General features: G+C 40.9%; 1 protein-coding gene and 1 long non-coding RNA gene across 10 annotated transcripts in view; one reads left to right on the top strand and one right to left on the bottom strand.

Moving 5' to 3' along the window:
* The window catches only part of gria1 (glutamate ionotropic receptor AMPA type subunit 1), a 331,557-nt gene that overhangs the window by 19,404 nt on the left and 285,051 nt on the right, over positions 1 to 27,102 (top strand). The window lies entirely within an intron of this gene.
* LOC134296133 (uncharacterized) lies at positions 212 to 23,656 on the bottom strand. 2 transcript variants are annotated; one of them, XR_010002708.1, is made up of 2 exons: positions 23,577 to 23,656; positions 212 to 2,314 (listed from the first exon to the last, which is right to left on the bottom strand). It is a non-coding gene; the product is annotated as an uncharacterized LOC134296133 (long non-coding RNA). The 2 variants fall into 2 exon arrangements; XR_010002707.1 differs by lacking the exon at positions 23,577 to 23,656 and adding an exon at positions 18,368 to 18,568.

The following is a 27,102-nucleotide window of genomic DNA, read 5'->3' as shown; positions in this document are numbered from 1 at the left end:
TAAATAAAATGAATTTTCTGTAAATGAGCTCGCATAAATTGTTATCAAAACAAATCTTGAAAGCTAAATCAAAATCCTTTCCTACTTTTCTCCATACTTAAACTATACATCTAGGTACAATCAGTTATCCATAACTATGGATTTTGCATCCATTGAATCAGTCACCCACAACTTATTTTTTTTTGTTTTACAAATCCAAAATTAGTCCATATTATTATTAAAAGATACAATTTTATTATGCAATTGTATATAATGGGACTCGAGCATTCATGGATGTTGGTATTCCTGGAACCCCAGTGGTTATCAGGGGACCACTCTATTGACATCTATGGCAGGAAAAATATCACCTGGAAAACTGGACCAAACTGCATGTCTTGTGGTACTTCAGATTGTGAGGTACTTCCCTTTTAGGAAGAAAGCAAAGAGAGTAGGTTCTCACACTGGTCTGAGAGGTTGAACAGCACTCTAGAGTAGACACATGAAAAGATGCTGTAAAAATTTTTTCCCCCTTACCATTCCCTGGATCTACTCTCTCATTAGTGGGAACCCAAAATATCACTGCCTTTCTCCCTCTGAAAGTATGGAGACCAAACCAGAAGAAAGTGGATAAGAAAAACAAGAGTAAATAAAGAGATCTGAAGGCTCATGTACAGTAGAGTCTCACTTATCCAAGCCTCGCTTATCCAAGCTTCTGGATAATCCAAGCCATTTTTGTAGTCAATGTTTTCAATATATCATGATATTTTGGTGCTAAATTCATAAATACAGTAATTACAACATAACATTACTGCGTATTGAACTACTTTTTCTGTCAAATTTGTTGTATAACATGATGTTTTGGTGCTTAATTTCTAAAATCATAACCTAATTTGATGTTTAATAGGCTTTTCCTTAATCCCTCCTTATTATCCAAGATATTCGCTTATCCAAGCTTTGGCCGGCCCATTTAGCTTGGATAAGTGAGACTCTACTGTAGTTACTAAAATTTGTTTTCATGTGTATGCCAAGCATTTGTTGAGCCTTCAGCGTAACTTTTTTGTTTGTTCTGTGGTGTTAATGTAGCAGTTGTACCTGGGAATTAGCTTTTTTGTTTGGGTCTTAAGGAGGCTTAAAACAAAGCTTATGCAGACTAATAGTTTTCTTTATTAACTCAAGGCACATCTCTTCAACTCGGATGAAGTGATGAGAGTATTTTGGGTGCCTGGCACTAATGAAAAACACAATCACTAATGTCCTGTTAGTCAATTCAGTTGTTAAATGAAAAACTAATACATAGTTAATTCAATTGATTCAATTGGTATATTATAGTTTGTACAAGTAATAGGATTTAGGCCAACCTATGCTAGTGTTGAAGAGAAAAGAAGAAGAAAGTCAGAATGTTATAAATGTAGCAACAGCATAATCAGGAACAGAATCATAGAAAATTAAGCTACAAATGTTCAAAGAGAAGTAGAGGTCAGGAGATGGCAGAGGTAAAGGCTACGAAGAATAACCAAGATTCAATATAATTGTTAGGCTAAGACTGGGAAGACCCAAGTTCAAGATCCCATTTAGCCATGAAACTCACTGGATGATCTTAGGTCTGACATCACCTTTTCGTCTTAACCTCCTTCATAGAGCTATGAGATATGATAAAATGAGATGTTGGAGAAGCAACTACAGACAAATTGTTTGGAGAAATATGTCAAATTATAGAAACAGAGAAAGATGTGTCAGACAAAGATGATGATTTTGGAAAAGAGTGGGCTCAGCAAGAGTAGACTGTTATCTAAGCTGTTCTCTAGACTCATTGTGACCAAACTACTGCCTAAATCCAAACCCACCCAGTCATAATTGTGTGTGTTGAACACATACTAATCAACAGCGCCCTCCATCGCAAATGTCTGTTCACAGACTTAATTGTACCATGACAGTAATGACAATTTAAATGTTATTTATTAATAAAAACTGCTCACTTCAAAAGACTTTGGGACATTAGGTAATACAAACATTTGGACAACATTTGGACAACAGGAGAATTTTCATGATATGGAATCATATCATGGATAGTACATCATACAAGACCATGAAATAGTGATAAATTAAAATATGAAGCAGATAGATAACAAGATTTGGTGCTCTTACATATCCTTACAAAGGAGTTTCCTTTTCTGATCCCCACTCTGATAGATCCTTTCTCTATTTTCTGTCTTCACCTTTTGGGATTGCCTTGTAAAAATGATGCAGCTGTGGGGTTCTAAGGCTCCTCTGGGTCCTAGGGAGTCTATGCAGTTTTACAATGAATTTGAATAGGCTTGATTCTTCCCAATGGTGTCTGGAAGAGAAAGTTTTGAGGGCCTAGTTATAAACAAACATGTCCAATGAGTTCTGCAGAAATACTAAGGCTTCATCTAATTATTTATAATCAGCCATTCCTTATAGTGCAACGACTAGCATGATGCTGCAGTTCTTGAAAACTTATTACAGAGCGTCTATATTTTTTAGCACTTGTTTGGCTTTCCAAAAAAGTACATTTAGGACAAATAAATTTAGAGCACACCCTTTAAGGACAGACTATAGTAGTGTTCTTCAAATATGGGCCAGGATCTTCTGAAACTGGATTCAACCATTTCTGCTAGAATTGCATTTTAGAGATTTTCCCATTCCCCAGAGTATGTTTTTAGGATGCACAGTACAGTTTTTGGGTGCACAGTGTGGTTGTGGAGGCATTGTTCCTCGCAGAAACCACAGAGCCCAATTTAAATATTCAGTTGGATCCTCACCATGGTATATAAAGGTTTAGGTAATGAACATTTGAGAATAGACCTGTTCTCAGTGTTGAAATTCTTGTCCTTCAGATCAAACTTACTTTACTATGAGCAGAAGTTTTTCTTGTATTATGACTATAATATAGGTCTATAGCACTGTTTGCTTCACATTACAATGTCTGGAAGGTTTTTATTGGAAAGAAAGCAGAGCAAGTTGGTTTATTCCTCTGCTAGTAGGCATCAGTGGTACCTTGTGGTACAAACTCCAGTAGAACAATGAATTTGCTCTGGTATTTTCTTGGAATATTAAACTGAGATGATTTAAAGATTGTGTTCAGCACCATGGATAGTTCATTTAAAGTTCAAAGCAAAAATTAGATGTTTGCTTTTTTTCCATTTAAAACATTATCTGAAATGGATGAAACCAATGCTTACATAACCAGAAGTCTGATAGAACAACTGGATTCCCCCACATGCACACACTCTGCAAAGTTCAATGTGTTCCCTGAAAATCATTCTGTTCTATCCTTTAGCTTCCTGGAGCAAGTTTTGAGGGTGTGTTTGGGGTGGGGGCGGGAGGGGGGGGTTCACAATTCTTTCAACAGAAAAAAAAACACCATAGTTGAGTTCATGCAACATATGGAGCAGTGAATTAGTTCACACTTTGCATGTTACATGAAAAAAAAGCATCGTACTTGCTTGCTTTTTGTTACTTTTTGTTTGTAATGTATGAAGTGAGCCAGAGAGTGTAGGAGTTCAGAAATTGACAGTTTGATAACCCATTTATTAGTTGTTCCTCAGTAATGGGAACAAAGAATATCTCTTTCATCTCAAAGCTGGGTTAGCAAATTGCTAAGAAAGCTATACAGTGCAGTAACGATAAAGCTAGTGTAAAGCTTGATCACTTGATTTCCTTTTATTGACTTGTATGCTAATAAATTAGAGTTGGAATAGAATAATTAGCTACAAGTTCTGTGAAGTCTCCTGATTCATATCTCACCTCAGACATAATCTATTAGAGGCCCATTCTCTATTCTCCCAAATTCACCCTGCCTCCACCATCCACAGTGTGTGCATAACATTATTACTCTATCTCTCCATGCCTTTTGAAGGTATGCTGGAATAACTGAAATTAAAAATGTTGCATTAGTCTTTCCCTACATGATACTTTCCAAATACAGTCCTTATCATACCCACACTTTGATAGGTATTAGCAGGTGTAGAAAGCTATGTTATACAAATAACAAATATTATTTGTAGAGAGAGAGAGAAAGGAAATAAGAAGGCAAACACAAAGGCTCATTGGTTATTGGTTTGAAATTGTTTTTGTTTTATCACAACTGCTATGTTGTTTATAATTGTTGATGTTTTATTCTTTTTTATGATACTGTGTATGTACAGTATCTTAATGTAATTAGATTCTACTAGCTATGCCCGGCCACGCGTTGCTGTGGCGAAGTATGGTGGTATGGGAAATAAAGTATTGAGGAATTGGTGGTAGTTAAGGTCAAGGGTAAAGGTTTTCCCCGATATTGTCCAGTCATGTCTGACTCTGGAGGTTGGTGCTCATCTCCATTTCTAAGCCCAAGAGCCGGCGTTGTCCATAGACTCCTCCAAGGTCATGTGGCATGACTGCATGGAGCGCCGTTACCTTCCCGCTGGAGCAGTACCTATTCATCTACTCTCATTTGCATGTTTTTGAAGTTTAGGGTTGGCAGAAGCTGGGGCTACCAGTGGGGGCTCTCTCCGCTTCCCCAATTCAAACCTGTGACCTTTCGGTCCAGAGGTTCAGCAGCTCAGTGCTTTAACAAGCTGCGCCATCAGGGGATATTATTTCCTAAAGGTTGTGAATATACAATATATATATTTTTTGTCTGTCTTAGCTGGCCCTGATTATTTCCTTTGTGGAATTTCCAATTTCCCTGCTTTCAGAGTGTTGCTCTTTATTTACTGTCCTGATTTTAGAGATTATATTGTTCTGTATTATTCTATCACAGTAATTATTTCATATTAATTCACTTATTAATTCATGGATATTCACTTATCCAACATTCGCTTATCTAATGTTCTGGATTATCCAACGCAGTCTGCCTTTTAGTAATCAATGTTTTTGTAGTAAGTGTTTTAAATTCATTGTGATTTTTTGGTGGTAAATTTGTAAATACAGTAATTACTACATAGCATTGCTGCACATGGAACTACTTTTTCTGTGAAATTTGTTGTATAACATGATGTTTTGGTGCTTAATTGTATAATGATTACCTAATTTGATGTTTAATTGGCTTTTCCTGAATCCCTTCTTATTATCCAACATATTCACTTATCCAACATTCTGCCCCCCTGTTTATGTTGGATAAGTGAGACTGTACTGTATATTTATAATCTTATATTATGTGCTTAAAACTGGATTATATGAGGCCCCTTCTGCACAGCTGAATAAAATGCACACTGAAGTGGATTATATGGCAGTGTGGAGTAAAGATAATCCAGTTCAAAGCAGATAATATAAGATTATAAATGGGTTATATAGCTGTGTGGAAGGGCCTTGAGTATACACTGCCATATAATCCAGTGCAAATTAGATAATCTGTGGAAGAGGCCTAAGTGAGGCCTAACTCTGCCTGTCGCCTGGGCTGAGTGGGTTGCTAGGAGACCAAGTGGGTGGAGCTTAGCCTTCTAACTGGCAGCAAATGGATAAAAACAATTATTCCTCTCCCTCTAATTAAGACTTTATTTTTCTTTTCTTTTTGTTATATCAACCTAGAGGCATGGATGATGGGTTGTGCTGTCAAATTTCGAGGTTGGGGGGCCTGTACTTTTGTTGTTTTGTCAGTCGCCGGGATTCCATCACTCTTTTATATATATAGATGATGATATTGACCGGGCTCGTCCCCATGTAAGCCACTCCGAATCCCCTTGAGGAAATAGAGGCAGGGTACAAAAATAAAGTAGTAGTAGTAGTAGTTGTTGTTGTTATTATTATTATTATTATTTGAAACACAACAAGATGAGTCCACAACAGACACTCTCCTGGCTGTTGTTTTGGATCACATGTTGGACACTTCCTCAATGTCTAGGACTGTGTGATGTACTGGCGAATAATGCATGCATATCCCAGTAAGGTGGCCTTCTGCAGCTGGCAGGTGGTAATTTTGTCAGTGCCGATTGTGTTTAAGTGCAGGCCAAGGTCTTTAGTTACTGCACCCAGTGTCCCAATTACCACTGGGACCACCTTTACTGGCTTGTGCCAGAGTCTTTGTAATTCGATCTTTAAATCCTCATATCGTGTCAACTTTTCCAGTTGTTTCTCCTCAATCCTGCTGTCACCTGGGATTGCAGCATCAGCAATCCTTATTATTATTATTATTATTATTATTATTATTATTATTATTATTATTATTTATTATGGTCACAATTTACTAAATACAATGAAAACCATCTTTAGAAAGGAATTTTATGGCTGTGGTCACTTATCCCATCTAACTCTCGTTGGGTTAGGGTTAATACTCCAATTTAGGGAAAGGAGAGAAATAACACTTACATTCTTCTCCCCAGCACAACCATAAAATGTAGAAAATAGTCCTCCAAGAAGCACCCTCTCCAGAAGGCTGCTGTTGATTCACAAAATCCATTCACACCTTGCATATAGGTCCCATAGCCCTTGTGCACAGATCTTTGGCATTTTCAGTCTCTGAAAATGAACCTCCAAGAACACACCAACATGACTCTAATCTCAACTGCCAAATTGTGACCAATAGCCTATTTACAACCAAAACAACACTGAATACAATTCAGAGCAACCACTTGGTTCTGTTTCTGACATGGTGGGTTACTAAATGCAGAACCACTTCTGTGTCTCCCTATTTTCATGCTCTCCCTGTAAATGTCATTCCCATTCTTGAAGATAGCACAAGCTGAAGTGTTTCCCAAACTCTGCTCCTCTAGATGTTTTTGACTTCAACACCCACAATTCCTAACAGCTGGCTGGGATTTCTGGGAGCTGAAGCCTAAAACACCTGGAGGAGCAGGAATGGGAATGGGATTCTGATATCAGTATGGGATACATCATAATGTCACAATACATATAGGCTTACACTTGTAATACATTTTACAATATTAGTACCATGCAGATCAGGCATTATCGAACTGCAGCCCTTCAACTTTTTGGGCCTCCAACCTCCAGAATTCCTGACCATTGAACAAGCTGGCTATAGTGTTTGGGAGTTGGAGGCCAAAACAGCTGGAGGGCCACTGTTTGAAGATGCTTGATATAGATAATATAATACTTCTGTATGCTAAAGATGTAGTCATTGTAGTTGACTTATTGAAATGGGAAAGGAGGGTGATCATTTATCAATGTCCAAATGTATACCACAAAAGAATATTCACAAAAGTTTGTGCAGCGATTGTCTAAATTTCATGTTGAATTGCTGCTTTTATGAGAACCAGATAAAATTGCTGTGCAAACAAAACCAAAGGAAACATGGCTGCTCATACTAAAGTGAAGATCTATTTTGGACAGTAAGCTGTTACTTGCCATCTGCTACTCAAAGTCCATTATAATTGTAGGGGAAATTCCTCTTATAATTAAAAATGAGATTAATTCATCTCCATTCTGCTGAAGTAACAAGGGAGTGAGTAATGTGCTCATTTCAATCTCCATCCTTACCCCATAACATGACCCTTGAAGTCTGGCCATATGCCTGGGGCAATTTGACTGACATGCTGGTTAAGTGCCCTTGTGCAGATTCACCTGTGAGCATTATGGCAAAATCATTACAACAAGGCTGAATTGACAAACTATCTTCTCAGAGGTGGAGCTAATTCACATACCACTTCATATTAAGGGTGAACTTTAAAAATAAAATCATGCATTTGATGAAAATAACATGATACTGCACTTCTGCTTAGGGTTAACATAGATTACAGCCCATTTAGTGGCTATGATGGTGGAGAATTCTGGGAACTCTGGTCCAAAAATGAAACACCATCAAAGTCTGATTTAGAATTATTATTGTTCATATCATTTACACCTTACTCTTTTTTACTCCTAGGGGCTCAGAGTGAATAAATACTATTACACTTGTCTTTGTATTTGAAATAAATCATATGTGCAGCTGGTTTGTTGAGCAAATGCACAGGAATAGTTTATTCAGTCCTCTTTATAAAGGTTTTCAGGTTGTTGCTGTACGTGTAATATATTTACCTTTAAGATGCTTACTCAAAAATATATTTACATTTTGAGAACTGAAATCACAAACAAAAATGCATATTAAAGTTACATTGGTATTTGAAGAGCTGTGTTAATCTGTTTAGTATAAAGACACATAAAGGAGTCCAGTAGCACCTTTGAGACTAAATGTGAAAAGGAATTTCTACCATAAACTAAAAATATTTTTAGATCAGTCTGCTTCATCAGATGCATGAAGACATTGTGGATGAACTTTTCACACTCATCTTCTCTCTCTGCTATGTATTTCTGGGTTCATCACAGGCTACTACTAGTTTCCTTTATGTCTTTTTAATTAGGGTTCCGTTTTGTGGTACTAAAAGGGCATCTTAAAGACCAAGGAATTCGGTGTCGAGTGGGATTCTACAAGTGAAGTTGTGTGGGATCATAGACCCTTCTCATTCTCCCAGCTGCAAATTGCACCAGTCCAAGAGAAAACATTGGTCCGGACTATACAGGAGAAAACTATTCACAGAGTAAACCATTCTTTTCATGAATTCACTCAACCATGGAATACCACTGGGTGGCGCTGGACAAATCACACTCTCTCAGCCTCAGATGACAGCAAAGACAACCTGCCCATACCTTGCCAAAACTTGCCAAAATCATGCCAAGAAAATGCCATGACCGACTTACCTTAGGGTCACCATAAGTCAGAAATTACTTGAAGGCACACAACAACCTCTCAGTGTGAGTAGAAGAGTAGCAACAAATGGTGGCAGTAGTAACACCAGATGGTGGTCCTTGACCATCTTTTTCATTACATGCCACAACTAAGGATTAGATTATCTACCTAGCACATATATCCCAACACAGGCTGGCAGAATCTATATCTGTTTCTATCTCAATTATTGACTCTGTAAGGATTTAGATATTAGCAATGTGAGTGAAGATCAGCTTTGCCAAACTCAACAGGATTTCACCCATAATCACTTTCCTCTGAGTCATGACAAAAGTATGTAGAAAAGATGTAGGCAAAGTCTGCCCATTTCTATCTTGTCCCAGTTAGTAAAAAATCAGCAGGACTTTGGGTAAAACCATTCCTTTAACACAGTGGTTCTCAACCTGTGGGTCTCAGATGTTTTGGCCTTCAACTCCCAGAAAATCTAACAGGTGGTAAACTGGTTGGAATTTATGGGAATTGTAGGCCAAAACACCTGGGGATCCACAGGTTGAGAATCATTGCTTTAACACAAATCTTTCTATCACCAGAGCCACGATCATAGCAAAATCGGTGCATTTTTAAAAACTGATTTGGGGTAAATTTCCCACACTACTACTACTGTAGTGTACGGCTAAGCTCTAAGGGCATCTGCTCCTTTAAATCTGTTAGTTTAAATCCACAAAGTGGAAGAAAAAGACTTAAGCATTAAAACTAAAATATATAAGCTATCATGAAAGGGAGTTTCCCAATGAGAGGGAGAAGGCATCTGAGTTCATAGTGCCATTTCACTCCCAAATATGTCCCTTTTTCTAATAATCTGAGCTATCATTCCATGTTTGTGTGATTCATTTTAGAGCACATTCCTTCATGGTCCAGCCATTCCATAATCATTTAGTGGCAACCTAAACTAGAATCAATATAATAGATTTTAAATCAAAGCGTATAATTCTGAGTGCTTCCACCCTCCCCCATTCAAAGTATATCAGAATTATTTCACAGCCTACATAAAAAAGCAGTTTGCAAACCAGGACACATTGCATAGGGTTGGCCTATAGTGTGTTAAGAAAGAAAATGCTGGAATAAATATGGAAATCACATTTCAGAAAATTAAAAATCAATAGCTTCCAAGCCACTTGCCTTCAGTGCCATGGAACATTATTGCTTTATAACAGCCTTTACTGTTAATGATCATTTGGCTTGCTAACGAGATTGCTGTGGGGTGAACAAAAACCAGGGAAGGCAAACTGGGGGGGGGGGGGCGTTGAGGATGCTCATGTTTGACAAATTCCCAGTACACTGCTTTCTGAGAGAAGCACACACAATATTTCTCTATAAAGAATAGAGAAAGCATGACCACTTCCCCCTGAATAACATTGGGGGTTGTCATTCATCAATTTCCCCTTCTCCTTAAATTTGCCCTACTGAAAATATGAGTGGTGAATCTGAGTCACCAGCTCTTTGGCGAGTGCTTTTGGAGAGGTGAAACAGGATGGATCATCGAACCTCCTCATAGACATTCCCTGTGAATTAATTTGATGTGTGTCTAAGAAAGTCTGTTGGGCTATGTCCAAGTAACACTCATGCTTCCTGATGTCCTTAAGTGTAGAGATTTGGGCTTCCAGTTCCTGGATCTTCTCCTCCAACAAAGCAACCTGTTTGCATTTTCTGCAGATGTAGTTTGCCAGATGCTCCAGGAAAAACAAACATTCCACAGGTCATTGTCAAAGACTTTCATGGCTGGAATCACAAGGTTGTTGTGTGTTTTCCAGGCTGTATGGCGATGTTCCAGAAGCATTCTCTCCTGATGTTTTACACACATCTATGGCAGGCATCTTCAGAGGTTGTGAACTATATTGGAAACTAAGCAAGGGAGGTTTATATATCTGTGGAAGGTCCAGGGTACGAGAAAGAACTATTGTGTGTTGGAGGCCAGTGTGAATGTTGCAATTAATCACCTTAATTAGCATTAATGGCCTTGCCAGCTTCAGGGTCTGGCTTCTTCCTGCCTGGGGGAATCCTTTGTTTGGAGGTGCTAGTTGGCCCTGATTGATTCATGTCTGGAATTCCTCTGTTTTCAGAGTGTTGTTCTTTGTTTACTGTTCTGATTTTAGAGGGTTTTTTAAATACTGGTAGCCAGATATTGTTCATTTTCATGGTTTCCTCCTTTTTGTTGAAATAGTCCACATGCTTGTGGATTTCAGTGGCTTCTCCGTGTAGTCTGACATGGTAGTTGTTAGAGTGGTCCAGCATTTCTGATTCTCAAATAATATGCTGTGTCCAAGTTGGTTCATCAAGTGCTCTGCTATGGCTGACTTCTCCAGTTGAAGTAATCTGCAGTGCATTTCATGTTCCTTGATTCATGTTTGCGTTTGGTGGTCCCTATGTAGACTTGTCCACAGCTGCATGAGATACTGTAGACTCCTGCAGAGGTGAGAGGATCCCTCTTATCCTTTGCTGAACGTAGCATTTTAAAAAAAAATTCTTCATGGGTCTGTAGATAGTTTGCATGTTGTGTTTCTTCATCAGTTTCCCTATGCAGTCAGTGGTTCCCTTAATGTATGGTAAGAAAACCTTTCCTCTGGGTGGATCTTTGTCTTTGCTCTCAGGTCTTAAAGATGACCAGAGCTCCTTCTTCGCACTCCAAAATTGGGTGGTTTAGGAACTTTTCCTAGAACTCCTATCCCTCTCTTCAAAACACCTCAATTTTTTCCTCCTTTGCTTTATTCAAAATTTATTTATGCTGTTGAAACTGCATGCACATAATCTCAGGAGATATCAGCACATTAGCCTTCAAAGCAACCACAAAGCCTTAAAAACAAGTACACCACCTTATAAACAGGCACCCAGCCTTTAAACAATCCAAACCACACATTCTCAGCCTCAAAGGAAGGCAGAGGCAAACTACCTCCGAACAAGTCTTCCCAAGAAAACCCTGTGGTCTAATGATCATTAAAGTCAGAAACAATTTGAAGACACACAACAACAACAACAACAACAACAACAACCACCACCACCACCACCACCATATAGCGTTGACAGCAAATTTCCATAGCAAAGGCTTCTTTTTTTCCTTCTGTTACTTTCTGATTTTTTATGCCTTTGCCTGATGAAGGAGCCTATGGAGCTCCAAAAGCTTTCATATATATATATTGTGCTTTTTAGTTAGCCCAATAAAAGCATCATGGTTTGTTTGTTTTTTGGATTTTGCAATTTGCTGTATTTTGCTGTATGGCCAGCACAGCTACTGCTGAATATATGTGTGTGTGTGTGTGTGTGTGTGTGTGTGTGTGTGTGTGCAATCACTGCACACACATCATTAGCATCACCTCATCATTAGCATCACCTGAAAACTGCTGTCCAAACTCATATATATTCTATTAGTAAGTTGCTGCATGTCTGTTGACTTGCTATGTGCAGAAATACTCATTCAAATTCAGATCAGAGTATATATCCCTTTGAGAGTGTTGACAGGTATCCATTCTTGTATATGCACATTGGGCCTTTGTTGAATACACCTAGCTAGTTCAAGGGTTTATACTTTCAACCATGTAGAAAGCAATGTAGATGAAACTGTGTGTACATACATAAGATTTAAGAAAATTGTCCAGAACAGTAGAACTACGGAGAGAAAATGTGACAAAAGTAATAGCTAGCAAAATGCCATAACAATCCTGATTCTGTTACTATATGGTATACAATCTCCATATTATCTGCTATATCCAAAAGAATAATGATTGCTATGCCTTCCTACTTTTTTGACTGCCTTAAATGGCTGTTCGCCATTACTGTTGCCCTTTTATCTCAAGGCACTTTCAGACAGCATGAAAATCCAGGTTTTAAATAGGGGTTGAAAAAATCCCGTGACCTGAGTGCAGATCTCCACACAGACCTGTCAGTTTTGAAATTAGGTCCCCCGCCATCCTCACAGGCTTCCTCTATAGCAGAACAAGATGGAGGGTGGGCAAGGGATATCAGACAGAAGTATTTTTAAAATAATCACTTCATTATGCGCTGGACAGTATATGCACACAGGCAAATATCTTAATATAGATATAAGCAGATTTGCATGTGCACATATGAGGTTCAGTGCATAATGAAGTGAATTTAAAAAAATAAAAAAAAGAATTCTGCTGGATTTTTCTCATGCTCCAATTGTTTATTTAAGCTCTGTTTGATATTATAAAGTTTAAAATAAAAGAGTTTCAGAGAGTTCTAATTGCTCTCTGTTCATGCTTCCTTTAAAGCAGCTGTCTGTCCATTTCACAGCCCAATCAGCGGACGTGTGCTGGAGCAGTCTGCACAGGGGAGAGGGAAGGAAATCACATGTTTTTCTTGAGTGCAGGGATATATAGTGATGCGAATATGCACATTTTCCAGTCAGAATTAGGATAAAAGGGGACCTTTTTAGCTCATGTTTTTCATCCATTGCAGTGAATCAGTGCAAATTTACCACTAGTGCCATGTAGCCACACACACACCCTTTATCCGGTAACTTCTGCATTTTAGGTGTTGGGTGGAAGAGCTTTCAACCCGCTTCTTTGTGAAAGTAAGTTAATGGCGTCATTTTCCAAAACAAACAATGAAAAATGCCAAATTTCAGTGTGAAATTATGGTTTTCTAAAACAATTTTTAGGTAGCATGAAGTTTTGAAGAATACTTCTTATCCTAAAATGTATTTCTCTGGGGGCACTTCCAGACATAACTTAAACCCACACAGAAGTGGGTAAAAGTCCCCACACCTTTCCCCAAAACCCAGGCTTTCCTTGGGAGGTTTCCCCATGCCATCACAGTAACTAATACAATAATAATAATAATAATAATAATAATAATAATAATAATAATAATAATAATAATAATGCGGTTTTCTGGCATTGTATATTTCTGCTGCTTCTGTGACTGTTCATTTGGGTTTTGATGATTCCGTAGCCCACTTGTCGATGGATGTCCAGAATCAGCAGCATCCACTGCGGTCCTTTTTATCCTGGGTGACGACCGAGCCAGTATGGACTTCGTTTTGGTTTGATTCTCCATAATGCTCTTGGTTAGGTGCTCTTGGTTCCATTCCTCAGCTGAGGCCTCTCTGGCTTGGTTGGACCTGCCGGTAGTTACACTACTGCCACCACAGCCCTCAGCGTCCTCGGAATGGTTAAGCCCCCCCCCCCCCTCAAGGTGGCACCTGCGGGGGGGCCAAATGTCCAAATGATAGTGTCACCAGCCAGAGGCCTATAAATATCTGGGCATATTACAGCTGGACAACATCAAGCATGAACATGTGAAAACTGTGGTCAGTAAAGAATACACACAAAGGGTCAGAAAAATTATCAAAAGCAAGCTCAATGGAGGCAACACCATCAAAGCCATAAACACCTGGGCCATACTTGTCATAAGATATACTGCTGGCATCATAAATTGGACACAGGTGGAACTGGACAATTTGGACAGAAAAACAAGAAAACTCATGACCATTCATCATTCACTGCACCCTCACAGTGATATTGACCGGCTATATCTGCCTAGAAGATCAGGGGGCAGAGGACTCTTACAAGTCAAACAAGCAGTCAAAGAAGAAGAACATGCCCTGGCAGAATATGTAAAGCAAAGTGAAGAACCTGCTTTGATTGAAGTCAAAAATCAGAAACTCCTCAAAGCACAGCAGACAAAAAACCAGTACAAGAAAACCGCACTACAAACTAGAGCTGACAGCTGGCACAACAAAACATTGCATGGAAAGTTCCTTGACAAAATTGAAGGAAAAGCTGATAAGGAGAAGACCTGGCTCTGGCTCAAGAAAGGGACTCTGAAGAAGAAGACAGAAGGCCTGATCTTTGCAGCCCAGGAGCAAGCCATCAGAGCAAATGCAATTAAGGCCAAGATCGAAAAATCAGCTGATGACCCAAAATGCAGACTGTGCAAGGAAACTGACGAAACCATTGATCATCTCCTCAGCTGCTGTAAGAAAATTGCACAGACAGACTACAAACAGAGGCACAACTATGTGGCCCAAATGATTCATTGGAACTTATGCCTCAAGTACCACCTCCCAGCAGTAAAGAACTGGTGGGATCACAAACCTGCAAAAGTATTGGAAAATGAACACGCAAAGATACTGTGGGACTTCCAAATCCAGACTGACAAAGTTCTGGAACACAACACACCAGACATCACCGTTGTGGAAAAGAAAAAGGTTTGGATCATTGATGTCGCCATCCCAGGTGACAGTCGCATTGACGAAAAACAACAGGAAAAACTCAGCCGCTATCAGGACCTCAAGATTGAACTTCAAAGTCTCTGGCAGAAACCAGTGCAGGTGGTCCCGGTGGTGATGGGCACATTGGGTGCCGTGCCAAAAGATCTCAGCCGGCATTTGGAAACAATAGACATTGACAAAATTATGATCTGCCAACTGCAAAAGGCCACCCTGCTGGGATCTGTGCACATCATCCGAAAATACATCACACAGTCCTAGACACTTGGGAAGTGTTCGACTTGTGATTTTGTGATATGAAATCCAGCATATCTATCTTGTTTGCTGTGTCATAATAATATAATAATAATAATAATAATAATAATAATAATAATAATAATAATAACAACAACAACAACTACTACTACTACTACTTTATTTTTGTATGCCGCCTCCATCTCCTCAAGGAAACTCGGAGGAGCTCACATAGGGACAAGCCCAACCATCAAACATCATAAAAACAGTTTAAAACATATAACATCATAATTAAAACAAAACAATCAACAATAGTTTGAAACCGCTTAAAATTATAAAAGCATAAGACATAAAACAATCGTAATCATCAGCGAGACATCGAAAAATCCAGCTAAGAATGAGTAGGTAACTGTCACGGCTCACTAAAGCTTGGACCTGAGGAATACAGTGCATGAGAAAAATGAAATGCATAGGGTGGACAAAACAGGGCAGGGAAAATTATTTGAGGTGGAGAACAATAGTAAGGTGCCAGAACAGATTACAAATCTAATTAGGAGCCGATTATAAGGACTGGACTAATCAAAAGCGCAATGGAACAGCCATGTTTTTTAATTCTTTGTGGAAGATGGAGAGGGTAGGTGCTAACCTAATCTCCCTGGGGAGGGAATTCCAGAGGGGATTGGTCCCCACCAATTGCACTTGTGATCTTCTCCAGAAGATCTTAGAGATCACACAGGTTCGTAGGGAAAGATGCGGTCACGAAGGTAAGTCAGTCCCAAACTGTTTAGGGCTTTATAGGTAATGACCTACACCTTGAATTGGGACTGGAAACTTAATGGCAGCCAGTGGAGCTGTTTAAACAGGAGCTCCCTGTAACTAGCTCCAGTTAACACTCTGGCTGCAGATCTTTGAATCAGCTGTAGTTTCAAAGGCAGCCCCATGTGCATTGCAGTAATCCAGTCTGGAGGTAACTAAGGCATGGACTACCTTGGTCAAGTCAGACTTCTCGAGATACGGTCGCAGCTGGCGCACAAGATTTAATTGTGCAAAGGCCCTCCCAGTCACCGCCGACAGAGCTGAGTCCAGGAGGACCCCCAGACTGGAGACCTGCGCCTCCAGGGGGAGTGTAACCCCATCAAGCACAGGTTGCCACCCTATATCCCGATCAGCTGAACAACTGACCAGGAGGACGTCTGTCTTGTCAGGATTAAGCTTCAGCTTGTTACCCTTCATCCAGTCCATCACAGCAGTCAGGCACTGGTCAAGGACCTGAGGGGCTTATTTGGAGTTTGGTGTAAAAGAGTAATAGAGTTGGGTGTCATCTGCGTAGAGATAGCACCACAATACAAAACTCCAGATGACCTCACCCAGTGGTTTCATGTAGATGTTAAATAGCAAAGGAGATAGAATGGAACCTTGGGGGACCCCACAGGTCAAATGCCAGGGGTCCGAGCAGGTATCTCCTAGCTTCACCCACTGGGAACGACTCTCCAGGAAGGAGCAAAGCCACTGCAATACAATGCCCCCAATACCCATTCCGGAGAGTTGACCCAGAAGGATACCATGGTTGATGGTATTGAAAGCTGCTGAGATATCCAAGAAAACCAACAGGGACACACTCCCCCTGTCGAGTTCTCTGTGGAGGTCATCCAACAAGGCAACCAAAATCCATCTTGGTACTGTGACCAAGCCTGAAACCAGACTGGGATGGATCCAGATAGTTGTTCTCATCGAGGAATCCCTGGAGCTGCATAGCAACCACCCACTCCAGAGCCTTGCCCAAAAAGGGGAGATTGGCGATTGGATGGTAGTTGTTTAAAACCGTAGGATCAAGGGATGCTTTCTTCAGGAAACGTCTTACTATTGCCTGCTTCAGGAACATGCCCCTGAACTAATGAAGCATTTATTATCCTCGTAAACCAATCTACCAAACCCGACCCAGCAAGTTTGATAAGCCAAGAAGGGTAAGGGTCCAGAGCGCCAGTGGTCACCCTCACCGCCCCAAGGATCCCCTCGACATCCTTGGGCTGAACAAGCTGAAACGAATCCATCAAAATCAGACAAGCAGGTGCCTCAGTTAAGTCAGAGCATATCTGAGTGACTTTATCTGCAAAATGATGTGAAAAATCACAATATCAAGTTGTCTGATGGTCGAGGGCCATCCCCCCTTCATGAGGGTGGAGCAGCTCGTCAACCACCCAAAACAACTCTGCAGGTATATTTGTTGCAGATGCGATGCAGGCAGTCGAAAAAGCTTTTCTGGCTGCTTTTAATGCTGCGGAGTAAGCCTTAAGTGAGGCTCTAGCCCGTGTTCGGTCAGATACACTACGAGTCTTCTGCCAGAGGCACTCTAGCCTCTGTCTCATCCTGCCATGGCATGGGGCAACCCCAAAGCCCCCAAAAGCTCTTTAAAGAAGTAAAAACTTACTGAGCTGCCATGACGCTCCTTTGGCAGGCCTCTTGGCATGTAGAAATGACGTGCCAGGAGTCAGGGGGAGGGGAGAGCAGCCATTTTCCTCCTCACCCCCCTTGCCTCCTGGTGCATCATTTCTACACACCAGAAGGCCTGCTGGAGGAGCATCATGGTGGCCCAGTAAGTTTTTACTTCTTTTAAGGGATTGGGGGTGGGGGAAAGAGGATACCATCTCAGTTTCATGGAGCCCAAAGAACTGAGAGGACTGTGGAGACTGACCCCTGGGAGTACCTGGTAGTCAGTCCCCACAGGCCCAATACCCCATTAGACCTGGGCCTTTCAGGAAGTTTCTGGATCTAATGGGGTACCAGGACAAAGCAGAGTTTACCTTCTTTGTCCTGAATTAATTTTATTTTCTGGAGGCGTTGCTTGGATGCAGTATGGGGCCTGTTTGAAAGGGCCCTGGGGCAGCAGAATGTAAACATGCTTTCATGAGTATCACCATAAAAGCATTTTATGGGTAAGGATACTTTTATGTGTATCATCTTGAAATATTCAGAACGTATTTCTTAACACAGTGGTATTAAAATGGCATAAGTACCATGTTTCCTCGAAAATAGGACATCCCCATAAAATAAGACCTAGTAGAAGTTTGGGGGATTGCCAAATATAAGACCTCCCCCGAAAGTAAGACCTAGGAGGAAGGAGCTCCCTCCTCCTCCGCTTCTCCCAACTAAACTCTGGCAGAGTGCGAGAAACGCTGCCGCCGCTTGCGAGTGTCTGCTTTTGGTCAGCAATAGGGAAGCTCCGTGCTTGCTGACAAGGAGAAGCCGAGCCCTGGGCTCCTCCTCCCCCTCTTTGCTACAGCACTCACCAATTCACATGAGAGGGGCGGTGGCAGCAAAGACTCCTTGCTGAAAAGTTCTCCAAAGTTGCCATGGCTACAGCGGTGGGAGCCCCATGCTGGCTGCCGCTGCTGCTCTTAGCCTCTTCCTTCGCCCCTTCGGCAGCCCTCCTCGGAGTGGCCCAGGGACAGTTCTCAGCAGAGGAGGTAGGAGTTGGGGCTCTCCCTCCCTCCAAGCCCGAGACCCACCTCCTGCCTCTTCCTCTGCCGAGAACTGTTCCTGGGTCGCTCCAAGGAGGGCCACCAAAGGGGCAAAGGAGGAGGCTAAGAGCAGCAGCAGCCAGAGCGGGGCTCCCACCACCAGAGACATGGCAACTTTGGAGAACTTTTCAGCGAGGAGTCTCTGCTGCTGCCACCGCCCCTCTAATGTGAACTGGTGAGTGCAGAAGCCCCCTGTAGCAAAGAGGGGGAGGAGGAGCCCTCTTCTCCTCGTCAGCAAGCGTGGAGCTTCCCTATTGCTGACCAAAAGCAGACACTCGAGACGCAGCTTCGGAGCCTCCTCCTCTCTTCCCTCCAACCTGGCCCAAATCTGCCGGCCTTTGGAGTGGAATAAGAGTGGCTGGAGGAGAGGAGCCCCTGGCACAAAGCCTGGCCTCCCACCTTGGCACCTGCCTCTCTTCTCAAGTGGCGCTTGTGGCCCCAGAGCTGGGCAGCAACCCCTTCAGCCCCTTCTCGCTTACATGGGAAAGGTGGGCGCCTTTCCCATGCTGTCGAGATGATGCATGGCCCTCAATAGGCAGGGAGCCCTTTCCTTCAAAGGGAGGAAATTAATTGATGGCCCAATTCTGATCCCAGAAGCCCCAAGGAACTCTGGCCAACAGATAGGTGGCCCTTGACCCCAAAGGAGGGCCTTCATTGCTGGCGGAGGCTTCACAAGGTGAAGGGCAGAGCCTGGCCAAAGTCAAGAAAACACTTGTCAATGGGAGGAAATGCTTCCCCTGTACAGTATATAATAAATGTTCATTTTTTGTTCAACAATAAATGTGAATTCTGTGTGTTGTCGAAGACTTTCATGGCCAGGATCACAGGGTTGTTGTATGTTTTCCGGCTGTATGGCCATGTTCTAGAAGTATTCTCTCCTGACGTTTCGCCCACATCTATAGCAGGCATCCTCAGAGGTTGCCTGCCATAGATGTGGACGAAACGTCAGGAGAGAAAACTTCTAGAACATGGCCATACAGCCCGGAAAACATACAACAATCCCAATGTGAATTCTTCTTCTTAAAAATATAAGACATCCCCTGAAAATAAGACCTAGCACATCTTTGGGAGCAAAAATTAATATAAGACACTGTCTTATATTCGGGGAAACTGGGTAATAACCGCTCCTTTGGGAATCTCATAGATCCTGCTAGAACTATTTGTAAGAAATTAGTTTGCTTTCTAAATTGTGTAGATCTGGCTGAATCCCTGTTGGCTGTTTGTTATTAAGGCTCTAACCACTGTATAGAAAGCCAATGCTTTGGATATGGGACCAGGATGTAGAGATCAGAATTAAATCTCTGCTAGGCCATGGAAGGGGCCTCTGGTGGCGCAGTGTGTTAAAGCACTGAGCTGCTGAACTTGCGGACCAAAAGGTCGAAGGTTCGAATCTGCGGAGGGGAATGAGCGCCCGATGTTAGCCCCAGCTTCTGCCAACCTAGCAGTTCGAAAACATGAAAATGTGAGTAGATCAATAGGTACCGCTCTGGCGGGAAGCTCCATGCAGTCATGCCGGCCACATGACCTTGGAGGTGTCTACGGACAGCGCCGGCTCTTCGGCTTAGAAATGGAGATGAGCACCAACCCCCAGAGTCAGACACGACTGGACTTAACATCAGGGGAAACCTTTACCTTTTACTTAGGCCATGGAAACCTTTGTGGTTACCTTTGGCAGTCACATTCTTTCAGCCTCATAAGAGAGCAAAAAGAACCTGTCTTTCAGTAAATCCTGCCAATATAACCAGTTTGCCTTAGGATCTCTATTAGTCAGAAGTGACTTGAAAGCACCCCACCAACACCAATACTATCATATTGTTATGATTGATAGCAAATGTCCATTAAAAAGGTGTACGGTTCAAAGTGCAACCTTCTTTGTTTGTCTCCTCCAACAGAAAAATGTTCAGCATTGCCAAAAGCAGGAAGCATGATCCAAATTCCTTCTTTTCAGGGGCAGAGAGCAATAGCCAGAATACTTCCTTTGATGCAATGGTTCTCAGCCTGGGGTCCCCAGATGTTTTTGACTCCCAGAAATCCCAGCCAGTTTACCACCTGTTAAGATTTCTGGGAGTAGAAGACCAAAAACATCTGAGGATCCCAAGTTAAGAACCACTGCTTTAATGGGAAGGTTACTTTTTGATAGGAGATTAAAAAGATTTGGGGCTGATTGTGTCAACTGAATGGTGTTTGGCTCTTGGAATTACTGTAAAGTCAACCCTTTATATCCATGGATCCTTTATCTACCATCCACTGCTTGAAAAGCATTAAAAATCCAAAAAGTAAACCTTGATTTTGCCATATTATGTAAGGGACACTATTTTACTATGCCCTTATATATAATGGGACTTGAGCATCCACAGATTTTGTTATCCATGGGGGCCCCTGGAACTAAACCTCAGTAGACACCAAATACCCCACTGGGTGTGTTCATACCGATTTTTCACTTTGTTCCTGTAGCTCTCTCTTGCTATGTTTGACTCTACACAGAAATAGTTTCCATATTATTAATTAGGTTCAAAAATGTTTATATTCCAAACAGTAGGATTAATACATGAGTGGATTTGATAATGTGAAACACAAACGCCCCTTCCACACAGCTGAATAAAATCCCACAATATCTGCTTTGAATTGGAATATATGGCAGTGTAACCCAATTCAAAGCAGATACTGTGAGTTAGTCTGCCTTGATATTATGGGTTATATGGCTACGTGGAAGGCTCCTAAGATTGCTATGATAAGTTTTCTTAATGACAAAAGTTATATGTTTCCCTCCCTTGTATCCGGGAAATGTATCACTTTTAAGTTCTGACCACAAGTTGCTAAAATTTGGCTCTCAGCCTGTAATGGCAGCATTTCTTAAAGCACTCTGCCTTTTCACAAAGCTATCAAATAAAATTGTGTTATAAATGATGTCTGACATAGCTCCAAATGTGGAAACAACAGTATCAACAAAAAATATCATAACAACACAACTGACTAGTTGCATCCAAGTCAAGCACTCAGGGATGGAGGGGGCGAGAAATTCACGTATGCCTAAAGAAGCTAAAGCCAATCATGAGCTGTTTCCAAATTCCCAAATTCTCCAGTTGGGATTGAAAACATGTTGCAGTTGTCAGGAGATGAGCTGTCTTGCCTCCGGGTCTTTTCTGTTCTGTAGCATAAATCAACCATGCATTGAATAAGAAATGAACCCGAAGAGATGGAATCCCTGCAAAAGAAACCTAACTTTTCCTTCCTCCTTTTTTTAATTCTCTGGGGTGAACTGTTGGCAGAGAATCTTTTAACAAAAAAAAAAAGACTATTCTTAGGTTTATTCAGGTAGCTTTCAAGGGATTTAGAAAAAGAAAGTTCTTATCCATGGATGAAAGTTTTCGTCTAATTGGGGAGAAAAGCAATCACACCTGCATTCACACACATAAGAAGATTGTGTGTATAGTTCAATTCTGTCTTGATTGGCATTCTTTATAGATTGAGAAATGTCTCTTGGAGAATGAATGATCAAATCAGTTTGACTGGATCAATATTGTCAAACTTTAAACATGGTTGCAATCTGCTAGAGTGTTTCACGCAGAAATAGAAAACTATTGGATGCAATCCATAGCATCAATTAAAGTTTCCAAAATCATAACAGTGCAGAATTCCTTTTTTCAAAATTCCAAAATGCAAAATAATCTGAAATCCATAACTGTCAACATGGGTGGCTGAGCTAGTGATATCTTTTCTTTCTGATGATTCACTGATCACTAACTTTGTTTCATGAGTAAATTATTTAAAAATCTTGAGTATAAAATTACCTTCAGGCTATGTGTAGAAGGTGCATATAAAACAAATAATTTTTGTGTTTAGACTTGAGTCTCAGTTCCAAGTTATCTCATATGTATGCATATGCAAATACAAGTATTTCAAAATAATAATAATAATAATAATAATAATAATAATAATAATAATAAACTTCACACAGTCCTAAATGTTTGGGAAGTATTCGACTTGTGATTTTGTGATACGAAATCCAGCATATATATCTTGTTTGTTGTATCGTACTGTGTTTTTGTGTCATAATAATAATAATAATAATAATAATAATAATAATAATAATAATAATAATAATACATCAAATCTACAACACTTCTGGTATCAAGCATTTCAGATAAGGGATAAGCAACCTATCTCATCCAAAATAGAATTTCATAATAATAATAATAACTTTATTTTTGTATCCCACCTCCATCTCCCTGCAGGGACTCGGAGAGGCTTACATGGGGAATGAGGATTTCATGATTAAAATTCATAGCCAACCCTTCCACAGTGGGCAGCAAGGTATACAAGGTTTAATCTTTAGGTTTAATATCATTGTGTGAGTTTTAGGATATGGTCACAAATGTAACAATGTCTTATTCTTGTTACAAAGTGGCCCCTAGCCTCATTATTAAAAGAGTTGCACAACCACTTTTTGAAGCCAATATCTAAAAGCCTTCACCTTATTATGTAACGTGACTCTTTCTAGATTACACCCTGTAACATTTGTTAGCCTGTCCCATATAGGAATGAAGTGTTTTCTAAGGAGGGAGGGGTTCCCACAATCATGGGGCAGTCATTGGTGTCATGCAGGGCAGGAGGAGATGCAGAAGGGAGAGACAGTCTCAGTACCAACAAAATGGGGAACAAAATAGAGTGCTTATTGCCCCCAGATTGTCTCCTATATCTAATAGCCTGGATAACTAGGGTGATACCCCCCCCCCCGGGTTGATAGTGTGGATTGTTGTAGAAATAAATAGATAAAAGAAGTTTTACCACAGTTTCTGAATCAAGATAAACTGCTGTATAATAAAATGTCATTCAGGCTTGTGCAACAGGCAACAGTATGTTTACTTCAGTTCAGAAGTTCAAACAGGGCAACAATATATATAACAGTGTTTCTGAATTCACACAGAGAACATAGGAATAAATAGTCTCTTAGTATGGCGGCCATTTCTTCCCTTACCATTTTCAGTCAGCATTCTCCTCCCTCTCCGAGATGAAAGTGACAGTTAAAACCGTTTGCCTCAGCATCAGAATTCTGGCTCCTGACTGGCTCAGCCAATCAGCTGTCACCACATGCCCTTTCCAGTCAACACACTACATCATGGTGCCTCTTTTACAAACCCTCACACCCCTCCTTGAGTTTACTGGAAAGCAATATATTCTTATTTAAATAATACATTTAAAATACATAAATCATTTAACATTGCCAGATGTCTTTGTGCTTCCAGGGGTTTCGTAAATATGTCAGCTAAATTTGAGTTTGAGTTACAGCACACCAAGTCTATTTCACTGTTTCTCACTGCATCCCTAACACAAGCATATTTGATATCCACATGCTTGCTTCTTTGTTTAATCCTGGCCCGTGTGGCCATTTGAATGCATGTTTGGTTGTCTTCAAATATGATGGTGGGATCGCCCATGATGATCTGAAAATCCCGTAACAACCTTTTAATTATGCAGATTTCTGTGTATGCCATACTTACTGCACCAATTTTTCTTCACCCGAACTCAATGCTACATATCCCTGTTACTTTGATTTCCAATCTATAACTGATCCCACAAACTTCAGCAAAATTCCTGTTGTTGATTTTCTGTCACTGCTGTTACCAAAATCACTGTCTGTGTATATCTGTAAACTTAAATCATTACTTGGGCTTAAAACTAAACAATAATCCAGGGTTTGCTTTAAATATCGTATGACCCTTTTTACAGCATTCCAGGCAGCTACGGTCGAGTTGCTGGCATACCGATTCAAGAAATTAACAGCAAATGAAATGTCTGCCCTGGTGTAATTGCTTATATATAACAACTGGCCAATAATGCTCTTATACAGTGCCTTATTATTAAATTCCCTTGAGTTCTCCACCTCCCCTGTAAAACCTAAAATCATAGGCGATAGAACTCCTTTGCAGTCTTGCATCCCTGTTTTCTCCAGCACTTGCATTATTTTCTTCTTCTGGCTTAAAATGAAATCTCCTTTTTGGTCTCTAACAATATTCACCCCTAAGAAATACTGTACAGGGCCTAAATTCCTTATTTTGAAGTGATTCCCCAATTTGTTTTCAAATTGCTTAATTTCCAGCAGCGACCTTGCCAAAAAGCATAAATCATCAACAAATACAATAAGAGTTTGATAATCTTGGTTCTGTAAACATGCATGGGTCTGCTCTGCTGCTTACAAAACCCATCTTCCCTACTAGAACCTCATTTAAACATTAATACCAGGCAAATCCCACCTGCTTCAAGCCATAGAGAGCTTTTCGTAAACAGTAAGTCACATTATAGTCCCTATCTTTAGTCCCAGGTGGTGGCACAATATAAATCGTTTCTTTTAAATCAGCATTTAAATATGCAATGCTGATATCAAAATGATACGTTAATAAATTTAAACATGCTACAATGCTTAAAATTAACCTAACTGAACTAGAACTGACAGTAGGAGAATACACTTCTGTATAGCCAATGTCCTTGACCTGTATAAACCCTCTTGCCACTAGTCTCAACTTGTATCTTACCTTACCATCAGCATCTACCTTATGTGTGAATATCCACCTGGTGTTGATAGGATTACATCCCACAGGTAACTCTGCTGTTCTATACACATCGAGCCTTTTCATACTCTCTAACTCATCCTTGATGGCTCCTAACCACAATTCCCTTTTTCTTTGAGGTATACTTTCTAATTACTCATAGGGTTGCGGTTTAAAACTCTATACCTTTGAGGTTTCCTTATAATCCTTTTACTCCTTCTTAGGTCTACATCCTGGCTAGTGCTGGGTAACTCGCCATCCTCTTGCACTACTGGATCTTCCTTCACCTCACCTTCAGATAATTGCACATCAGGCTCATCAGATTCCCTAGATTTACATCTTTCAATAACAGGAGTCTTCTGTTCTTCCTGCTTGCTGTTCTCACGAGCTCCCTCATTAGCAATGGGCAAGAAAACTTTACTACTGTCGTGTATCTTCTCCCAGTTCTGACTTTTGACAAAGTTAGCAGATCTGGAGATTATTATCCTGCCATATTTAGCTAGGAACCTCCAGGCTTTCACCCCCTGTACATAACCTACCATATTTAACTTTTGGGCTTTATCCTTCCCTTTTCCAGATTATGAGAGGTAAATTCTCCACCTCTATCAGTTTGTAATGCCTTAATTCCAACATCAAAATGTCTTTTGACATATGCTACCCAATTCTTAAATATACCAAAAAAATTCGCTTTCTGTTTTAAAATGAAATTCCAAGCAACATTAGAATAATCATCCAAAATACATAAACAGAAAACAAGGCTGGCAGAATGGATGACAATGGTGGTCAATGCCTCCTTGGAACAAGGCAAAGTTCTAACTTGCCTAAAGGAGGCAGTTGTTTAAAAAGCCACCCCTGAACCCCTCTATAATGAACCCCTCCCAACTCCAGGGATTTCTGGATGAAACAGATTTTATAGATCCATTTCGATATGGTTTCAGGTCTGGCTATGAAACAGCGATAGCTTTGGTCACCTTGGTGGATGACCTACAAAGAGAGCTAAACAAGAGGAGTGTGTCCCTGTTGGTTCTCTTGGACCTCTCAGCGGTTTTCAGTACCATTGACCATGGTATCCTTCTGGACTGTCTCAATGGAATGGGATTGAGAGGCACTGTCTTACAGTGGTTCCGGTCCTTCCCAGAGGGCCATGCCCAGACAATGGTGCTGGGGGACTCCTATTTGAACCCCCTGCCATTGATCTGTGGAGTTGCTCAGGGTTCCATTTTGTCCCCCATGCTGTTTAACATATACATGAAAACGCAGGAAGAGGTTGTGTGGAGTTTTGGAGTACGGTGTCACCTATATGCAGATGACACCCAACTCTACTACTCCTTTCCACCTAATCCCAAGGAAGCTATCCTGACCCTAAGCCAGTGCCTGCCATCAGTAATGGACTAGATGAGAGCAAACAAATTGAAACTTAATCCAGACATGACAAAGATACTCCTGGTCAGTCAGGAGGTGAAACACGGAATAGGGATCTAGCCTGTGCTGGAAGAGGTCACACTCCCCCTGAAGACACAGATCCACAGTTTGGGGGTCCTCTTGAACTGAGCACTGAATATGAAAGCCCACATGTCAACGGTGGCCAGGAGGGTTTTTGTGCAATTAAAATTTATTCACCAACTGTTCTCGTTCCTTGAGAAGCCAGATCTGGCCACAGTGGTGCATGCCTTAGTTACATTCCCATCTGGATTACTGTAACATACTCTACATGGGGCTGCCTCTGAAGAGTGCTCAGAAAATTCAGCTGGTCCAAAGAGCTGCAGCCAGGTTGTTAACTGGGGCTGGCTACAGGGAGTGACCAAACCCCTTGCTGCAGCAGCTCCTCTGGCTGCCACTCTATTTCCAGGAACAATTCAAAGTGCTGGTTATGACCTTTAAAGACCTAGATCAGTGGTTTTCAACCTAGGTCCCCAAATGGTTTTAGCCTTCAACTCCCAGAAATCCTAACAGTTG

This window comes from Anolis carolinensis, chromosome 2 (assembly GCF_035594765.1).
Source record: "Anolis carolinensis isolate JA03-04 chromosome 2, rAnoCar3.1.pri, whole genome shotgun sequence".
NCBI classification, from domain to species: domain Eukaryota; kingdom Metazoa; phylum Chordata; class Lepidosauria; order Squamata; family Dactyloidae; genus Anolis; species Anolis carolinensis.
The sequence above is the reverse complement of the archived record's forward strand: the minus strand, read 5'-3'. Positions and strand labels throughout refer to the sequence as shown.